This window comes from Carcharodon carcharias, chromosome 4 (genome assembly GCF_017639515.1).
Source record: "Carcharodon carcharias isolate sCarCar2 chromosome 4, sCarCar2.pri, whole genome shotgun sequence".
Taxonomy (NCBI): domain Eukaryota; kingdom Metazoa; phylum Chordata; class Chondrichthyes; order Lamniformes; family Lamnidae; genus Carcharodon; species Carcharodon carcharias.
This window is the reverse complement of record NC_054470.1, coordinates 129143203-129160802: the sequence shown is the minus strand read 5'-3', so window position 1 is coordinate 129160802 and position 17600 is coordinate 129143203. Positions and strand designations below refer to the sequence as shown.

At 45.9% G+C, this 17600-nt stretch overlaps 1 protein-coding gene across 4 annotated transcripts in view; it reads left to right on the top strand.

The window, feature by feature from the left end:
- Positions 1-4505: 4505 nt before the first annotated feature.
- Positions 4506-17600, top strand: part of pam (peptidylglycine alpha-amidating monooxygenase) — a 347354-nt gene continuing 334259 nt past the window's right edge. For all 4 annotated transcript variants that reach the window (XM_041185953.1, XM_041185952.1, XM_041185950.1 and 1 more), the window contains exon 1: positions 4506-4550. The gene's annotated coding sequence lies outside the window, so the exon portion shown is untranslated. The remainder of the gene's footprint in view (positions 4551-17600) is intronic.

The window sequence follows — 17600 nt, the reverse complement described above, 5'->3', positions numbered from 1 at the left end:
GTGGATGCTGCACAGTGAAACTTTGGGGTGAATTTTAACCCATAAATGAGTGTGTTGGGGTCAGATGAAATGTAAATGTTTTAATAATCTCACACCCAATCCCTACCTGCCCACTTCTGGGTTGTATGGGGTTGGGCCAGGGACAGAAAGCCAACCTGCTCCCAAGAGGCAGTTGGTAATGTTGATACTTTAGTGAGGCTGGGTGCCTCACATTTAACTTCCCTTTCAAGTTTAGCCCTGGCTGGCCAACTTTTCCAGGCTTTGTGAATTCAGGCAGCTCAAGAGAGGCAAAAACAGCCTTGAGGAAAAGGCAAGTGCATTTATGGAACTGTTTGTGGTTAGTAGGAGCGGTTGTGCTTGTTCCTAGCCCTTCCAAGCTCATCTGCTTCCCTGGGATAAGACTCTTTCCCCAACAGTCTCTGCTCCATCCACAAACCCTCATCAAGTGGGGATCGGAATCCCCCTGGGGGCCAGTGAATGGAATCCCCTTGCTACCCACTTTCACCCACTGTCCACCCACCACTCCTCCCACCAGTCATTTTTGTAAAAATTTATTATTTTTTTCAATTTGAGTACATTCAGGGTTTTTTAAAGTAATTTTTTTTCATTTTTGGTATTTAAACCATCATGTTTAGAATATTACACTTGGTGAAAGTTTCATTAATAGAGTGCCTTGCTATAGTAAAGACAATAATTAACAATATAACTTTATTATCAAGCCATATTTATAACAGAGTATTAATCAGAGCGAAGGGGCATAAACACTGTTTAACATAGATATGACTAGATATTAGGCTCTGCACCTGTTTAATCATTAGTTGTAGATGCAGTACAGCACTTAAAAAAAGCTTATTGAATGGTTAACAGGAACTAAATTGAGTATTTATAATAAGCTGGGAAGTTTCCAGGCAGAATAGGTATCTGGAGCAGAACAAACAAAAGAAGCATTACCCACTATTCACTGAAAGCCAAAGGGCACAGCATGCTGTTTTACAGACTTCGTCAAATCAACAGGTAAATTTTTTTCCAATTACTTTAAATTTGAATTAGTTGGTAAACTGACTATAAGCTTTCATTTGCTTAAACATTCTATTTTAATCACTGTTGTTAAACCAAGCTTTTTTTTAAAAAATTGACAGAGGACACTGTAGACTTATGTCTTTGTGAACTACTGATGTGTAGCATTTCATGGGAATTGGCTTTTTTCCAGAGCTTGCAAATGAATAACCATGGACTGAACCTTCAAGCAGACATCCACATTTTGCATCATATTTGTAAAGGATTGGTGGTGCCATCAATCCAAAAGAGGCAGCCTTGACAGACGTCATAGGCAGTTGACACGCTCCACAGAAAAAATAAAGTTGCTCCACCCTTTGTTTTGAGTAGGTTCCATTTAAAGAACTTAGAGGCTTCCCTCTGTCTGGTGACACATGAGGCAGGCAATACATGTGCTTATGTCTCTTTCTTCCTGGAACAGGTTGCCAGAGGTTATAGATTGAGGGAGCCACTCCACTGGCTGACCAAGAGACTCTCCAACTCTTACCACCTGCTGTAGGCATATTGCAAGGATCATAATCAACCTGTTTGAGGCACATTATGAATGTACTTTCTATGACCATCAAGTACTGGAGTGGGATTCATACCCAGAACATCTCGCTTAGAAGCAGGGACACTAGCCACTGCGCCACAGGACCTCCCATTTAAAGGGCAGCTTTCTAAAAATATACTCCACTACAACACAGCTACACTGGTTGCCTGAAAAAGTTCATGCTGTTAACAAATAGTAGGAAGGAGGTAGAGGAGCAAATATACATGCAAATTTCAGAAAGATGCAAATACCACAGAGTAGTGATAATGGGTATTTCAATAATCATAAAATATATATACCAGGAAAAGATGAGTGTTAAGGACAAAGGCAGGGAAGAATTCATGGAATGTGTACTAGAGTACTTTGTGTATATTTGCATCTAATGAGGAAGGAATCAGTGCTGGTTCTGCAGAATGAAGTGGGGTAACTTGTAGTGTAGGAACATGGTAGGAATAGGCTACTTAGACCCTTAAACCTGTCCTGTAGGTCAATTACATCCTAGCTAATCTGAGATTTAACTCCATTTGTTTAAATGGGAGATTACTTTGGAAACAATGATCACAATATCAGAAAATGCTTGAAAAACTCAGCAGGTCTAATAGCATCTTTGGAGAGAAAGACAGAGTCATCGTTTTGAGTCCGTATGACTTCTTCAGAGCTAAAGAGAAGTAAAAATGTTCTGAAATTTATAATGTTTAAGGGGGGTGGAGTAGGTGAAGCTGAATAGAAGGCCAGCGCTAGGTGGAGGCAAAGGAGAGATTGTCAAAGATGTCATGAACAAAAGGAAACAGGGCAAAAGAGACAAATGGAAAGATTGTCAGAGAGAAAAGCAGCATTTCTTCAAGGTAGGCATTCCTGGGAAGAAAAGTGGCAGTGAATTAAACATTAAGATAAAAGCAAATGCGGATGCTGGGACTGCTGAGTTTTTCCAGCATTTTCTGTTTTTGTTTCAGATTTCCAGCATCCACAGTTTTTTGCTTTTATGATCACAATATCATTTGATTTTGAGCAGCAATGGAAAAGGATAGGGAACAATCAAATATGCAATTGCTCTACTGGTTGAGGCGTAATTTCAGTGAGTTGAAAGGGGATCTGGCCCAGGTTAACTGGAATCAGGAATTGACAAGAACAGTAAATGGGCATAGAAAGCTTTCAAACTTTGGGTATGGGCTAGACAAATTCCCACGAGGTGGAAAAGGAAAGGCATCCAATGCTAGAGCTCCTCTAGATGACTTAAAATAAAGAGATTAAAATTAAGCACAGAAAGGGTGAATACAGAAGCAAGGTGGATGCTGGAAATCTGAAATAAATACAAAATGTTGGCAATGCTCAGCAGATCCAGTTGCATCTGTGGAGAGAGAAACAGAGTTAGTGGGCTGCATCTTACCTATGTCAGGCAAGCTGGGCGGCAGCGGGCGGGGGTGTGCACGGAGTTGATTGCCGCTCACGATCGGTTGCCTGCCACCATTTTATGTGGGCGGACCAATTAATGCATGCGTGCGAAAGAGTACATCAATCTCCCAGAGGCATGGAGCTGCCTCAGGTAGATTAGGTTGATATTAAAATAATTAAATAAAGCACTTAAAAAATTATTCAAACAAGAGGGACATGGTTTTATATTTCAGGAAATGCTTTAATTTATTTAATAAAGCCTTCAGGAAAACTCACCCCGCTCATGGATGAGGTTTCCTTAAAAACGTGAAGGCCGCTTAGCCCAAGTGAATGATAAGGTTGGACGGGCAGCATTGTTAATAAGCTTGATTACTTTTCCAATGGCCTTAATAGGCCATTGACAGTTCGGCGGGTGTGCAGCCACCTCCGGCGCGTGCCTGCCGAACGACAGATCTAAATGACACGTGATGACATCGGGATGTACGCCCAACTTGTGTCATTTTGCCCATCGGTGTGTCGGACCCGCCCCCGCATGCTGACGACAATATTCTGGCCAATGTTTTATTCAAAACAATGTTTTGTCAGAACAGATCTGAAATCTTCACTCTGTATCTCCTGTCACAAGTGCTGCCAGATGGGTTTATGATAAATGTCAGGCTTATGGTACCGTAGGAAACCAAGCTGAATATAGACACTACACAGGAGAATTGAACAAGAAAATAAGGGGGGCAAAGAAGGCAAATGAGAATGAAATTAGCAGGTAACAAAAAGGAAATCTGAAATTCTTTTCTAAATGTATAAGTAATAAAAGGATGAGCAAAGGAAGGCTGAGGAGGATAGTAACAGACTGCAAGCCCTCATAGCCTGAGAAATAGGCAGGTGTATGGCAGGTGCAATTTAACTCAGGGAAATGAGAAAATATGCACTTCAGTAGGAAGAATGAGGAGAAGCAACTGGAACAAAATCGTACAATTTTAAAGGAGGTGCAGGAAGAGAGAGAGAGACCTGGAGATATACACGTACAAATCTTTGAAGGTGACACGTTAAGTTGAGCCACTGTGGAAAAAACATCCCAGATCCTTGATTTTATTAAGAGTATAGGAGTACAAAAACAAAGAAGTAATGTTAAACATTTCTAAATCACTAGTTAAGTCCCAGCGGGGGTGTTGTGTCTAATTCAGGACACCACATTTAGGAAAGGTGTCAAGGCCTCCGAGGGTGTACAGAAGAGTTTTTACTCGAATGACACGAGTGGATGTCTTACTTCCGTTTTGTGGAGAGCCGGTGTTGTTCTCCTTAGAGCAAAGACGGTAAAGGGCGGATTTAATTTAATACCCAAATTATTCAACACACCCCTTGTTTGTGCCGCACTTATGCCACATTATCCATTGAGCCGCAGTAGGAGAGCCAATGAAGAGCCCAGCTTCCCTGCTTGCTCACAAACTGGGAACCCAATGACGTCAGGAACGGCCCACGCCCACACTCTACGTTTCCCGTCGCCCGCCTCGTCCCGCCAAGCCCCGCCCCATTGGGCAGCTCGGCGGCACGAGACGGGAGCGGCGGCGCGAGGGTGAGAGCAATCTGACAGGAAACTGTTGTCGGTAGTTAGTGCCAGAGCGTCACTCGGTTTTGTGGCACGGCCGGTGGTCTGGCGGGGGATCGGGTGTGAGGTGCCCGGGGGGCGGCAGTTTGAGTGATTGAGAGATCGGGGAGAAATGGCCTTTATTTACTTTATCGATTTCAACTTCCCTGGAGAAGTCCGCAGGCAGATTGGAGACTAAAACTTAAACAAATTGAGAGGACTAGAAAAGAGAAGAGGGAATATCAAAGGGGGAGGTGAGGAGGATGGAGGAAGGAGAGAGGTATGGAGGAGGGGGAGAAAGAGGAGGGGGTAGGAAGGGTTAGGTCGTGGGGGGGCGGGGTGGTGGTCGGGGTGGTGTTGAAGAGGACACAGGGAGATGGTAGAGGAATTGGGCAAGGCAGTGAGAAGGGATTGAGGGAGGAGCTGGGGACTGGGGGACGGGGCGGAGAGGACAAGGAGGGGGAGGGGTGATGGGGGGAAGTGGAGGGGTAGGGGGGAGAGGGGAGGGGTGATGGGGGGAAGTGGAGGGGTAGGGGGGAGAGGGGGTAGGGGGGAGAGGGGGGAGGAGAGGGGAGGGGAAGGAGGGTGGAGGGGAGAGGGGAGGGGAAGGAGGGTGGAGGGGAGAGGGGAGGAGGAGGAGGGAGAGGGGGAGGGGAGGAGGGGGGAGGGAGAGGAGGGAGGGGGTGGAGGGAGGGGGAGGAGAGGGGGTGGGGCGAGGGGGAGGAGAGGGAGTGGGGCTAGGGGGAAGGAGGGTGAAGGGGAGAGGGAGGAGGAGGAAAGAGGGGGTAGGGGTAGGAGGAGGGTGGGGGGAGGGAGAGGGAGGGGGAGGTGGGGAAGGGGACGGGGGGTAGGGGGAAGGGGGGTAGGGGGAAGGGGAGAGAAGGGGTAGGGGGGAAGGGGAAGGGGTAGGGGAAGGAGGGGGAATGGCAGAGAGGGTGTGGGGTAAGGAGGGGGTAGGGGAGAGAAGGGGAAGGAGGGGGAAGGGGAGAGAAGGGGTAGGGGAAGGAGGGGGAATGGCAGAGAGGGTGTGGGGTAAGGAGGGGGAAGGGGAGAGAGGGGGAAGGAGGGGGTAGGGAGAAGGAAGGGGAGGGGGAAAGGAGAGGGGGTAGGGGGAAGGAGGGGGAAGGGGAGAGAGGGGGTAGGGGGAAGGAGGGGGAAGGGGAGAGAGGGGGTAGGGGGAAGGAGGGGGAAGGGGAGAGAGGGGGTAGGGGGGAGAGAGGGGGTAGGGGGAAGGAGGGGGAAGGGGAGAGAGGGGGTAGGGGGAAGGGGAGAGAGGGGGTAGGGGGAAGGAGGGTGAAGGGGAGAGAGGGGGTAGGGGGAAGGAGGGGGAAGGGGAGAGAGGGGGTAGGGGGAAGGAGGGGGAAGGGGAGAGGGGGGGTAGGGGGAGGGAGGGGGAAGGGGAGAGAGGGGGTAGGGGGAAGGAGGGGGAAGGGGAGAGGGGGGGTAGGGGGAGGGAGGGGGAAGGGGAGAGGGGGGGTAGGGGGAGGGAGGGGGAAGGGGAGAGAGGGGGGAAGGGGAGGGAGGGGGAAGGGGAGAGAGGGGGGAAGGGGAGGGAGGGGGAAGGGGAGAGAGGGGGTAGGGGGAGGGAGGGGGAAGGGGAGAGAGGGGGTAGGGGGAAGGGGAGAGAGGGGGTAGGGGGAAGGGGAGAGAGGGGGTAGGGGGTAGGGGGAGGGAGGGGGAAGGGGAGAGAGGGGGAAGGAGGGGGAAGGGGAGAGAGGGGGAAGGAGGGGGAAGGGGAGAGAGGGGGTAGGGGGAAGGGGAGAGAGGGGGTAGGGAGAAGGAGGGGGAAGGGGAGAGAGGGGGTAGGGGAAGGAGAGAGAGGGGGTGGGGGAAGGAGGGGGATAAGGGGGAAGGGGAGAGAGGGGGTGGGGGAAGGGGAGAGAGGGGGTGGGGGATGGGGAGAGAGGGGGTGGGGGAAGGAAGGGGATGGGGAGAGAGGGGGATAAGGGGGAAGGGGAGAGAGAGGGTGGGGGATGGGGAGAGAGGGGGTGGGGGAAGGAGGGGGATGGGGAGAGAGGGGGATAAGGGGGAAGGGGAGAGAGGGGGTAAGGGGAGAGAGGGGGTAGGGGGAAGGGGAGAGAGGAGAGAGGGGGTAAGGGGAAGGGGAGAGAGGGGGAAGGAGGGGGTAGGGGGAGAGAGGGGGAAGGAGGGGGTAGGGGGAGAGAGGGGGAAGGGGAGAGAGGGGGTAGGGGGAAGGAAGGGTGGAGGGGGAAGAGGGTAGAGGGGGGAGGGGAACGGGCAGGGTAGGAGGAGAGGGAAGAGGGGGGAAGGGAATGGGCAGGGGAAGGGGTGGGGGAGGGGGGAAGGTTGAGGGTGGGGGAGGGGGAAGAGTTAGGGCAGGAGGGGTGGGGGAGGGGGGATGGTGAGGGGAGGGGGAAGGAGGAGGGGGGAGTGGGAGGCGGGGGAAGAGGGGAAAGTGGAGGGGGGGGGGAAGGGGGAGGCGGGGTGAGAAGGAGGAGAGGACGGGGGGAGAGTAGGGGAGGAGGGGACGGGGGGAGAGGACGAGGGGAGAGTAGGGGAGGAGGGGACGGGGGGAGAGTAGGGGAGGAGGGGACGGGGGGAGGTGGGAGGGGAGGAGGGAGGGGAGGAGAGGGGGGGAAGAGGGAGGGGAGGAGAGAGTGGTGGGGAGGAGAGAGGGGGAAGAGGGGGGGATGAGAGGGGGCAAGAGGGGAGAGGAGGGAGGGGAAGAGGGAGGGAGAGGAGGGGAAGAGGGGCGAGAGGGAGTGAGGAGGGAGGAAGAGGGAGGGAGAGGAGAGGGGGAGAGGGAGTGGGGGGAGGGGGAAGAGGAAGAGAGGGAGGGGGAAGAGGAAGCGAGGAAGAAGGAGGGGGATGTGGAAGAAGGAGGGGGAGGGGGAAGTAGGGGGGGAGGTGAGGGGGAAGAGGGAGGAAGGGGGAAGAGGGAGTGAGTGGGAGGGGGGAAGAGGGAGGGAGGGGAGGGGGAAGAGGAAGTGAGGGGAAGGGGGGAAGAGGGAGGCAGGGGAAAGGAGGAGGGAGGGGTAAAGTGGGAGGGGAGGGGGGAAGGACTAGGCGGTGATGGGGAGGGGAAAGGGGAGGAGGGAGGGGTAAAGTGGGAGGGGAGGGCGGAACGACTAGGCGGTGATGGGGAGGGGGGAAGTGGAGGGAGGAGGAGGGGGAGAGGCGAGGAGGGGGAGAGGCGAGGAGGGGGAGAGGCGAGGAGGGGAGAGGGGAGGAGGCGATGGGGGAGTGGAGGTTGGAGGGGAAGGGGGAGAGAGGGGGGAGGGGAAGTGGGAGAGTGTGGGAGGGGGGAGAAGGACAAGGAGGGGTGATGGGAGGGGGAGGGGTGTCCTGGGAAGTTGGGATGGGGATCCTGGGGAAAGCTGTGAGGTGAGGGAGCAGAAGGGTCCCGGGGAGGAGCTGCTGTTGGTGGAGGGAGTCGTTGTGGGGAGCTGTGGAGCGACGGTGGACAGGATGCAGAGAGACGGTGGACAGGATGCGGAGAGGGGTCTGGAGTGTGGTGATTGATGGGGAGGGAGATGGGGGGGTTGTGAGGAGGACAGATGTGAGAAGGACGGGGAGGGGGTAAGGTGGTGAGGGGTACATGGGGAGTGGCTGTGGAGGGGGCAAGGAAAGGGAGTGAAGAGATGAGGAAGAGTTGATGGGAGGAGGAAGTTGAGAGATGGAACCAGGGTGTAAAAGAGAGAAAGGAGATTGAGGAGATGTGGAGTGGCAGAGGTGGATGAAAAAAGGATTGGGAAAGTAGGGGATGAGGACGAGAAAGGAAAGGGGGATGAGGAGGATGATAAAGGAAAGGGTGGAGGAGGATAGGATCAAGAGGGGCAGAGTGGTTTGGAGGCTAAGGTGTCGTAGGGAAGGAGAAAGCGTAGAGAGGGCAGGAGGAGGAGACACAGTGGGACTGAGGAACATGAGAGAGAGAGAGAGAGAGAGAGAGAGGGCATGATGGGCGAAGGCAAGTGAGAGGGGTTGAAGGAGAGGGGGTGCAGGAGGGATGACAAAGCAGGTATGAAGGAGGGAAGTAGCAGGAAAGGTTGAAATGTTAGGAGGACGGGGAGCAGATGTAGGTGGGAGGATGGGTTAGAGAAAGAGGAGATGGTGGGAGGGAAACTGATGAGTTGGAGAAAGAAAGGAGGGAAGGAGGATGAGGTGACTGGAGAAAATTGGGGGGAAGAATGATGGAAAGCGAGAGGGAGGAAGGAGTTGAAAGTGCCTGAGGGAGAACGGAGATGATGATTTGAGTGAGGGCGAGGGGAATGAAATGAAAGGGAGGAGACAGCAGTTGAGGGAGGGAAAGAAAGGAGACGAGGGACAAAGGGTGAAAGGAGAGAGTGAAGAGATCAGGGTAGGAGAGGAACTGAATAGGGTGAAAGCGATGTGGAAAGGGGAAGTATAACTGAAGAGGCCAGAGATGGAGGGAACAAGACATTTGGAGGCAAAGGAAAGAGAGAATGAGAGGAAGGCTGGGTAAGGATGAAGGGAGCAGAGAGAATGGTGTTGGTTGCTTCAAGAGGCTAGTGGATTGTGAAAACACGAGGGAGTATACTTTATATAGGTACATACAGTAAAATAAACCTGAAAATGTACTTTTATTTTTATTTCATTTGACTTAAAAATCTGGAGTTTAAATTTGTTTATTTGGTATCTTTTTGAGTAAATAACACTGATCAAGGAAATGCACTGATTGTTATTTAACATAGATTTTGATATTGCACAGGTTGATGCTTTGCTTCTTATTTTCTTCTCCGGTACTTTTTCTCAGGCATGATGTGTAATTATGTATTTTATTCAGTCTGGGGCAGTAGAAATGTGTAGTTTTGTTGTTCGGAGTAAACTATATTTTTAGAAAAGGCAACTGTTTACAAATCTCCTTTCCTCATCCAACTTTCTGTGCTACTGTTTGCATATTTCTTTTGATGAGCTTTAGATGTTCAAATCCTACAAATTTGTATCAGTGTCTTAGTCTGTGTGCTTGAGATTTTTTTTGTTCATTCTCGAGTCTTTAAAAAGCCAAGTTTATTATTAAATGCAGCTACTTCAGTACTATACTGTTGAGTTTGTGTTCTTGCTGTCGCAAAACAGAATACAAAAGTGGGGAACGGGGAGGGGGGACTGGGGAGGGGGGAACGATTCTCTCTTTCTCAAATTGTTGTAGGTTTAAGAATCTCAAACTAGCATTTTTACCTTTTAAGAATCAAAACCTAATTTTAAAAAAGTGTAATGGAAAAGAAATTTATATTTCTGAATAGTTTCACATAAAAAATGATAGGGACAAGAGCATAGTGGCTATGTTACTGGAATAGTAACACAGGCAAGGACAAATGAACAGGAGACATCTTGCCAGTATGGGAATTTGAATTCAATTAGTTCTACAAAATCAGAAGTAAAATTCCACTATCAGTAATGGTGTCCATGAAACTAGTGGATTGGTTTCTTACTTGATCAGGCCTTTATGTAATTCCAGACGTGCAACAGTGTGGTTGACTTTTAACTGTCCTCTGAAATGGCCGAGCAAGCCAGTCCATTGTATTCACAAAGGTGGCTCACTGCCGCCTTTCAAGGGCAGTTGGGGATAGGCAATGAATGCTGGCCTTACCAGAAATGGCAACATCCCATGAATGAATAAAAAGAAAATGATGGACAGGAAAAGACCAATAAGTCCATCTAGCCTGTCCCATATACTTTTGATATTACTTCACAATATTGATACTTATACTGGAGCTAAATAATCTCCTGGGAGAAGTGAGAAACCAGATTTTAAAAAAAGGCTAATTAATGGGGAGGAAAAAAGCTGGAAAATTCCTCTCCCATTCTTTACACGATCATAACTTGTCCAGGAGATCACATTGATCCTTACTTGTACTTCTTGTACAAGGTGGTTTTTATCCCAGGCAGAAACAGATATATCCCCTTTGTGATGGAATTACAGCGAATTAACATTCATCTCATGAACTGGCAACCTGTTCCTCAAATCCACTATTCCCAGGAAAAGAATGAACGTTGAACTTGTATTTTAAAATATATTGTAACACATTGGAAGTGCATAAAGCTGTTGACTATTGCATTCTAATTTGGACTTGAAGGCTTTTCATTATGAGGACAAGAAATGAAGTGGGCAGAGGAAACTGCTCTGCATGCCAAAATAATAATGTTTCAATTGTGGTTTTAGGCAAGCATTAATTTGAGAAGACAACAACTGCCCTAAATATATATTTCATGGAAATACCAGCTTTATTTGCATTTCTCAAAGCGTTAGAATTTGCTTCCTTCTAGAATGGCTTACTAGGTAAAGTACTGTTTAAAGAACACATCGACATAAACATGAAACTTTGTGACCATGTCAATCCTGCATCAGTTTGAGATTGCTTCAGATAGTTCTGATTAATTGTGTAGGCTTATGAAATTCCTCAATTTTGGATGCTGTTCTCACTCCACCGAAAAGAGTCATATGTGGTTATAGGCTCTGAGGATGCATGTGCATCAGTATATCTTTTACAGCACGTACAGTGTCCAGTTTTACAGCATATGAATTATGTGCAGCCTGTAGATTCTTTCCAGCGGTAGGTGTTGCCTGGCAACAAGACATACTATTGCTTCAGGAACTGAGTGCAGATCAATGTCTGAGCGTAGAGCTGCTTGTGACATCACTGTCACTCCTAATCTAGCAATTTTTGATGTAACACAGTGACATATCATACAGTGGTTCATGCCTGGACATCCATATTTTCATTCTTTTTACCTTTTTATTTTTTTTGAAGCTGAAATTTGGTTACATCTGCTATAGCTTATTACTGAAGTTAGCACCTTAAATTGACTTTTATATGGTAGTTTTGCTTTTTTTAAATCTTAATAAAAAGCTTGCTTGTTATTTCTTGATTAGAGTATATTATGCAAAGTGGGCAGGAAGCCAAATGAAAAAAAATTTGGGACTAAGTGGAAAATGTGTCTTTATTGGACATATAACAATACTGCGAGCTGTTGCTTAGTAGTTCAGCTTTTCTGTTGATTACACAGAAGTAATCCTCTGGTAATTACTGTAGGCCATATCTAAATATAGGGAGATGTTGCGAAAATTGTTTTTGTATTTATTGCTCACCTTGCATGGTATACTGCAGAGCAGCAGTTTCAACTTTTTGCATAAATATTACCAGTCATCCTAATGGGAAAGAAGTCACTCATAACTATTTCACTGTATACTACAGCTTCAATGTCAATTCAAAAGGCACATTGAAACAAAACATGTTTGCCTGATCTAAATCCCCTACTAACTTTCTGTTCAAACAAAAATATTATGAAATAAACACCACTGGAAATTATCTAAAGTTAGCTTCAACGTTTTTTAACCTCAACCTTTTTTTTAAAAAAGTGGCATTAAAGGCTGGGCTGTAACTTCTGAGCTCCAAGGTGTCATATTGGGGGTGGGTACCCCAAAGATGCACTGGGAATCCCCTTCAGAGGTTCATGGGTAAGGTTTGCATGGCAATTGTCCGGAAGTGCAAACTTCACCTGGGCAATTGTCCTGCACTGGGATCCATCCAAAAATGAGATTTTAAATCGCAAACTGCAGGTGGTTCTGCCTGGGTTACACCAATGGTTACCCAGAAAAAGTTAGAAGAATTAAAACCTCTTCTAAATTCTGGGTAACTATTGTACAGACCACAGGACTCCCCACAAACCACAACCTCCCCCGAATCCTCAGGGGACTCTCTCCACATCCTCCGAATCCTCAGGTAACTCCCCTCCCCCTCCAATGGGACTCACCCCAGGGGTCTCACTCCAACCCCCAACAAACTCCCTCCCCACGGGATACGCTCCATCACCAAGGGAGTACATCCACTGATAGGAACTTCCTGACAACACCCACCTCCGCCACCCCCCCTGCTACCCCACACACTGCCAGGCTCTATGCCCACACCCCTTGGGCCCAGGCCTGACTCTTATCTTTCCTCCAGGCCTGATCGCCCCCATGCTCCAAGGCCCCACCCATTCTAACGCCTTTCCTCTGCAAGTTTATCGATATCCTCTTTTAATTTGTCGCAGTCCTCCTCAGTACTGGCTATTTGCCACAAATTTAGAAATAGTGTTTTTTGTTGTAAAATCCAAAATTTTTTTGCAAATTGCGAATAGCACAGGTCCCAGCACTGATCCTTGTGGAACACCCACTTTCTGCATTTGTCTTGAAGCCAGCTAGCAATCCGTTCTGCCACTTGCCTCTGACTCTCTGATCTTATTCATTAATCGATTAAGGGGCATCTTACTGAAGGCCCTTTTGAAAATCTAGATGAATTAAATCTACTGCTTTCTGTTATTTTCTCAAAAAGTTCAGTAAGGTTGGGCAAGTAAGATTTTCGCTTTTGATCTTCCCCATGCTGACTATTCATTATATTTTTTGTTTCTATATGTTCTTCTATTCCCTGCTTTTGTAGGATTCCATTATTTTTGTTATCAATGACATTAAGCTGACTGGTCTTTAATTCCCTGGATATGTTTTGCCCCCCTTAAATAGAGAAATTACATTAGATATCCGCCAGTCCTCTGGCCAGTACACCATTTTTAACAGATTATTAAATATGTACTATTTCCTCTGCTGTCTCTTCCCTTTGAATTAGTTTAGTTTACTCAATACATCCCTTTTTATTTTAAATGGCACTTTATTTCTCATCATGCAATACCTTGTCAACTGTTTTATATCACCGGTAAATACCGAAGTAAAATAATTTCTTACTTCTGCCATCTCACTATTGGTTTCCCGTGCTGTTATTCTGTCTGTCATCTTTTCTTATTTCTGTAGCAGGCAAATATTTTACAATTGTTTTATGTTTCTTGATAATTTAATTTCACAGTTGCTCTTTGCCTTTCTATTTTTCTTTAACTTTTCTCTGAATCTCTTCATAGTTTCTCATCATGCACTCCTCTGCCGTCTATGTACTTAGGACAGGATTTTCCAGTCCCACCAGCAGTGGGCAATGTTGCAGGAGGGATCTGTCCCATCCGTGACAATGCCTGCCACTGACGGGGCCGAAAAATTCCAGCCTTAATTTGGGCTTGCAAAAGAGGTATACATTGTTCCTTTATCTCTTTATTCACCCATGGAGCTCCACAAGTGCTTAGTTTGTTCTTTCCTTTTAGTAAAATATGTTTTTCCTGCATTCTGAACACCATTTTAACTATTTCTGATTGTTGTTCAATATTATTGTTTGTCTGTTATATTCTACTAAGTTTATTCTAAGCCTCTCAAATTCAGTTTTTCTTCAAACTATTAACCTGATTTTCATCATATTTGTGTCATTTTCTACCATCATCCTACAGTGTATTGTATTGTTGTCATTATTGCCTACGCTTCCTCTACGTTGTTATAATGTAGAGAAATGCAGCAACTAATTTGCACAGAGCAAGGTCCCCACAAACAGCAATGAAATATCAGACTAGATAATCTGTTTTCAAAGTGGTGTTGGTTGAGGAATAAATTTTGACCTGGTTCATTTCCCATTACTACATCCAATAGTGAATCTCCATTTGGGCCTTTTACATATTTTACATATTACAAATATCTTACATATTTTTACAAATACATATTAGCAATGAGTCCTGTATGCATGGTAGAAACGCCATTCCCTTATCCCCATTAAGCTACCTCTTCTGTCAAATTAATGTCAGAGTAGTTGAAATCCTCCATGATCATTATTGTGTTTTTTACCTCATTTCCTAATTTGTCTGCATAGCATGCCCAGGTCAAAATTTATTCCTCAACCAACACCACTTTGAAAACAGATTATCTAGTCTGATATTTCATTGCTGTTTGTGGGGACCTTGCTCTGTGCAAATTAGTTGCTGCATTTCTCTACATTATAACAATGACTACACTTAAGCTATAAAAAGCAAAATATTGTGGTTGCTTGAAATCTGCAATGTAAACAGAAAATGCTGGAAATGGACAACAGGTCAGGCAGCATCTGTGGTGGATTAACAGTTCTGATGACCTTTCATCATGTCTGATTCTGACTGGCTGATTGTTTTCAACATTTTCTACATTTAAGGGAATGTTCTAATAATTTAATGCATGCAGGAATTTGTTAAGAATGCTTTCTTCCCATTAAAAATTCCATTTCCGTCCACAGTGTTCCAGTTTATTTTTCCATTGCAGGGTTGAACCTGCTCTGATGCAAGATGGAGCCACAAGGAAGCTTTCCTTGTTTTGAAAATAAATCCAATGTTGAAATGTTAGCTTTAGAATGTAATTTAATTTTTATACCTGCTCATGCTGTGATTTCTTACGGGCTTGTGATGCTATGTCTTTGCTGAATTATCAGACTGCTTGTCCAGCATCCAGTATTGGATGAGCAGAAGTTTCCTCCCAATTAAAATTGGTCCCTGCTACAAACTCTGTTTCTATTTACTGAGCCTTTCTCTACCTGGCAAGTGTCTGACACTGAACCTTGGTGTCATACCTGAGTCCAAGATGAGCTTCTAACCATTATATCTGCATCATCACTGAGACCACCTATTTCCATATTTAGCATTGCCTGATTCTGCCCCGCCTCAGCTCATCTGTCGCTCAAACCCTCATCCATGCCCTTGTTAACTTTAGACTACTGCTCCTGGTTGGTCTTTGCATTCTACGCTATGAAAACCTGATCATCCAAAACTGTGCCACCCATTCCTTAACTCGTACCAGGTCCAGTTCACCCATCACCACTGTGCTCACTAAGCTAGATTTCCTCTCGCTCAAGCAGTGCTTCAGATCTCAAATTCTCATTCTTGTTTGCAAATCTCTCCATGGTCATACCTCTCCCTGTTTCTCTAAACTCCTCCAGCCATACAACCTTCCAAGGCACTCATCTAATGATGACCTCTTGAGCATCCCCAATTTTAATCGCTGCATCGTTGGTGTCCTCCTTTAGGACGCTTCTTCAACTCTATCTCTTTGACCAAGCTTTTGAACGTCCACCCAAAAATCTCTATGTGGCTTGTGTTAAATTTTGCTTTGTGATGCTCCTGTGAAGTGCCTTGGAACAGTTTATTAAATTGAAGGTGCCATATAAATTCAAATTGTTGTATACCATGTCATTTAGAATAACACAAACTGAGTTTAGAGGAGCTGAAAGGAAATGTGGCTTAATTTTAAACTCTTGCAATATACCCTTGTGCATCTCCAAAATGGGAGGGTTTGTATGTTAATGTGTTGCCAATCTCTCCACCTTCAGCTTTTGGATAACTATGTAAATAACTCAGAACATGGCTAAATTTAATCTTGCAATATTTGCAGGCTTGCTTAAGTCCTGATGACCTAAATGTTCTAATGTTGAAAATAAACATTGAGCATTGTTCATGGATATTTTCTGAGCTAAAGGTTACATATTAAATATCGATAAAACAATTAATGTTTTGCACTCTCCAATGTTTTAAAGGCTTTAATAATGTATGTAACCAAATGTACACTCACCTTAATGCCAAACAAATACAACTATGCTCTGGTGTTTATATAATGCAGTGTGTTTCTAAATGTTGAGAATTTAAATATTGTTTACTCAAGTTCTTATTTAGTCGAGTTCTCTGGACAGATGTTTTCTTTCTATAAGAGATGTATATTACAATTTTAATTAATTGGCTTGATCCATAACACAAATTACTGATCACTGTGCTGTGGCTGCCAGGAAGGGAACCTTAATAATTGGAAAGTGACCAGAGAGTGATCATGATCAAGTTATTCAAACCTTTCGATGTTCTTGATAGATGACTCCAGAATGTGGTAACTTTCTGCTGAAAACTAACTCGCATAAAATTGCAAATTATTCTGAGGCATTGAAGGCTTCCTCTATCTGTCTTAATTTATTCTTGTTAAAACTGTATCCCCGTGAACAGTTTTTCCTGCTTTGATCAGTGGAAATGTTTGTGTATTATTACTCACATTATTGGGGAAACTGTCACCACAGTGACTGCAGTGGTTCAAGAATAGGCCCAACACCACCTGGGGACAAAGAAATTGGCAATAAATGCATCCGTACACATGAAGGACATATCACAAAGAAAATAAAAAATGTTGAGAAACGCAACATTCATTCATGAAGATATTAAATAATAGTCTTGGCCTGCTAGTTCTTTTGCTTCTGATTCAGAAGGTTGTGGGTTCAAACCCCATTCCAGAGACCTGAGCATGTAACCTAGGTTGACAACAGTGTAGTGCTGAGGGAGTGCTGCACTGACTGAGGTGCCACCTTTTGAATGATATGTTAAATTGAGGCCCTGTCTATTCTCTCAAGTTGTAAAAGATCCAGTAATGGTAGTTTCTGTGGCTCAATGGGTTAGCACATTTGGCTATGGAGTGAAAAGTTGGCGATTCAGTCCCTTGCAAGGATGAGACTTGGGGTGACAATGGTATAGTGGTAAAGTCACTGGACGACTAATCCAGAATCCCAGGCTAATGCCATAGTGGCTGGTGGAATTTAAATTGGGTCAGTAAACCTGGAATTGAAAGCTAGTCTCAATAATTGTGATCTTGGAACGATCATTGATTGTTGTTTTTAAAAAAAAAACCCATCTTGTTCACTAATGTCCTTTTAAGGGAGGAAATCTGCCATCCTTAACTGGTCTGGCCTCCATGTGACCCCAGATCCACAGCAATTTGTTTGACTCTTAACTGCCCTCTGAAATAGCTTGGCAAGTCACTTAGTTCAAGGGCAATTGGGGATGGGCAACAAATGCTGGCCTCGCCAGCAAAGCCCACATCCCATGAAAGAATAAAAAATGTGTTCAAATTTCTCAGCAGGTGCCAACTAATGTAGTTAACTTTAGCCCTTCATCCTGAATGAAAAATATAAATGACTCTTAGCTCAGCACTTCAGAAGACAGCAAGAGCAATGGAGCTTAAATAAAGGCAGGGAGAGCAAGATTTGCACTTAGGGAAACAGTGAGAACAGCTGTAACCAGGAACCAGTCCAAACCTGTGTTCTCAAAGAAAAATCAAGTGTGACATCTCGGTAGAAAGTAAGTGATTGGCTGGTGAGAATTTTCTTTTTGACTTGGAGAGTGGTGGGAAGGAGCAAGAGCTGAGCAGGCCGTGAAAGT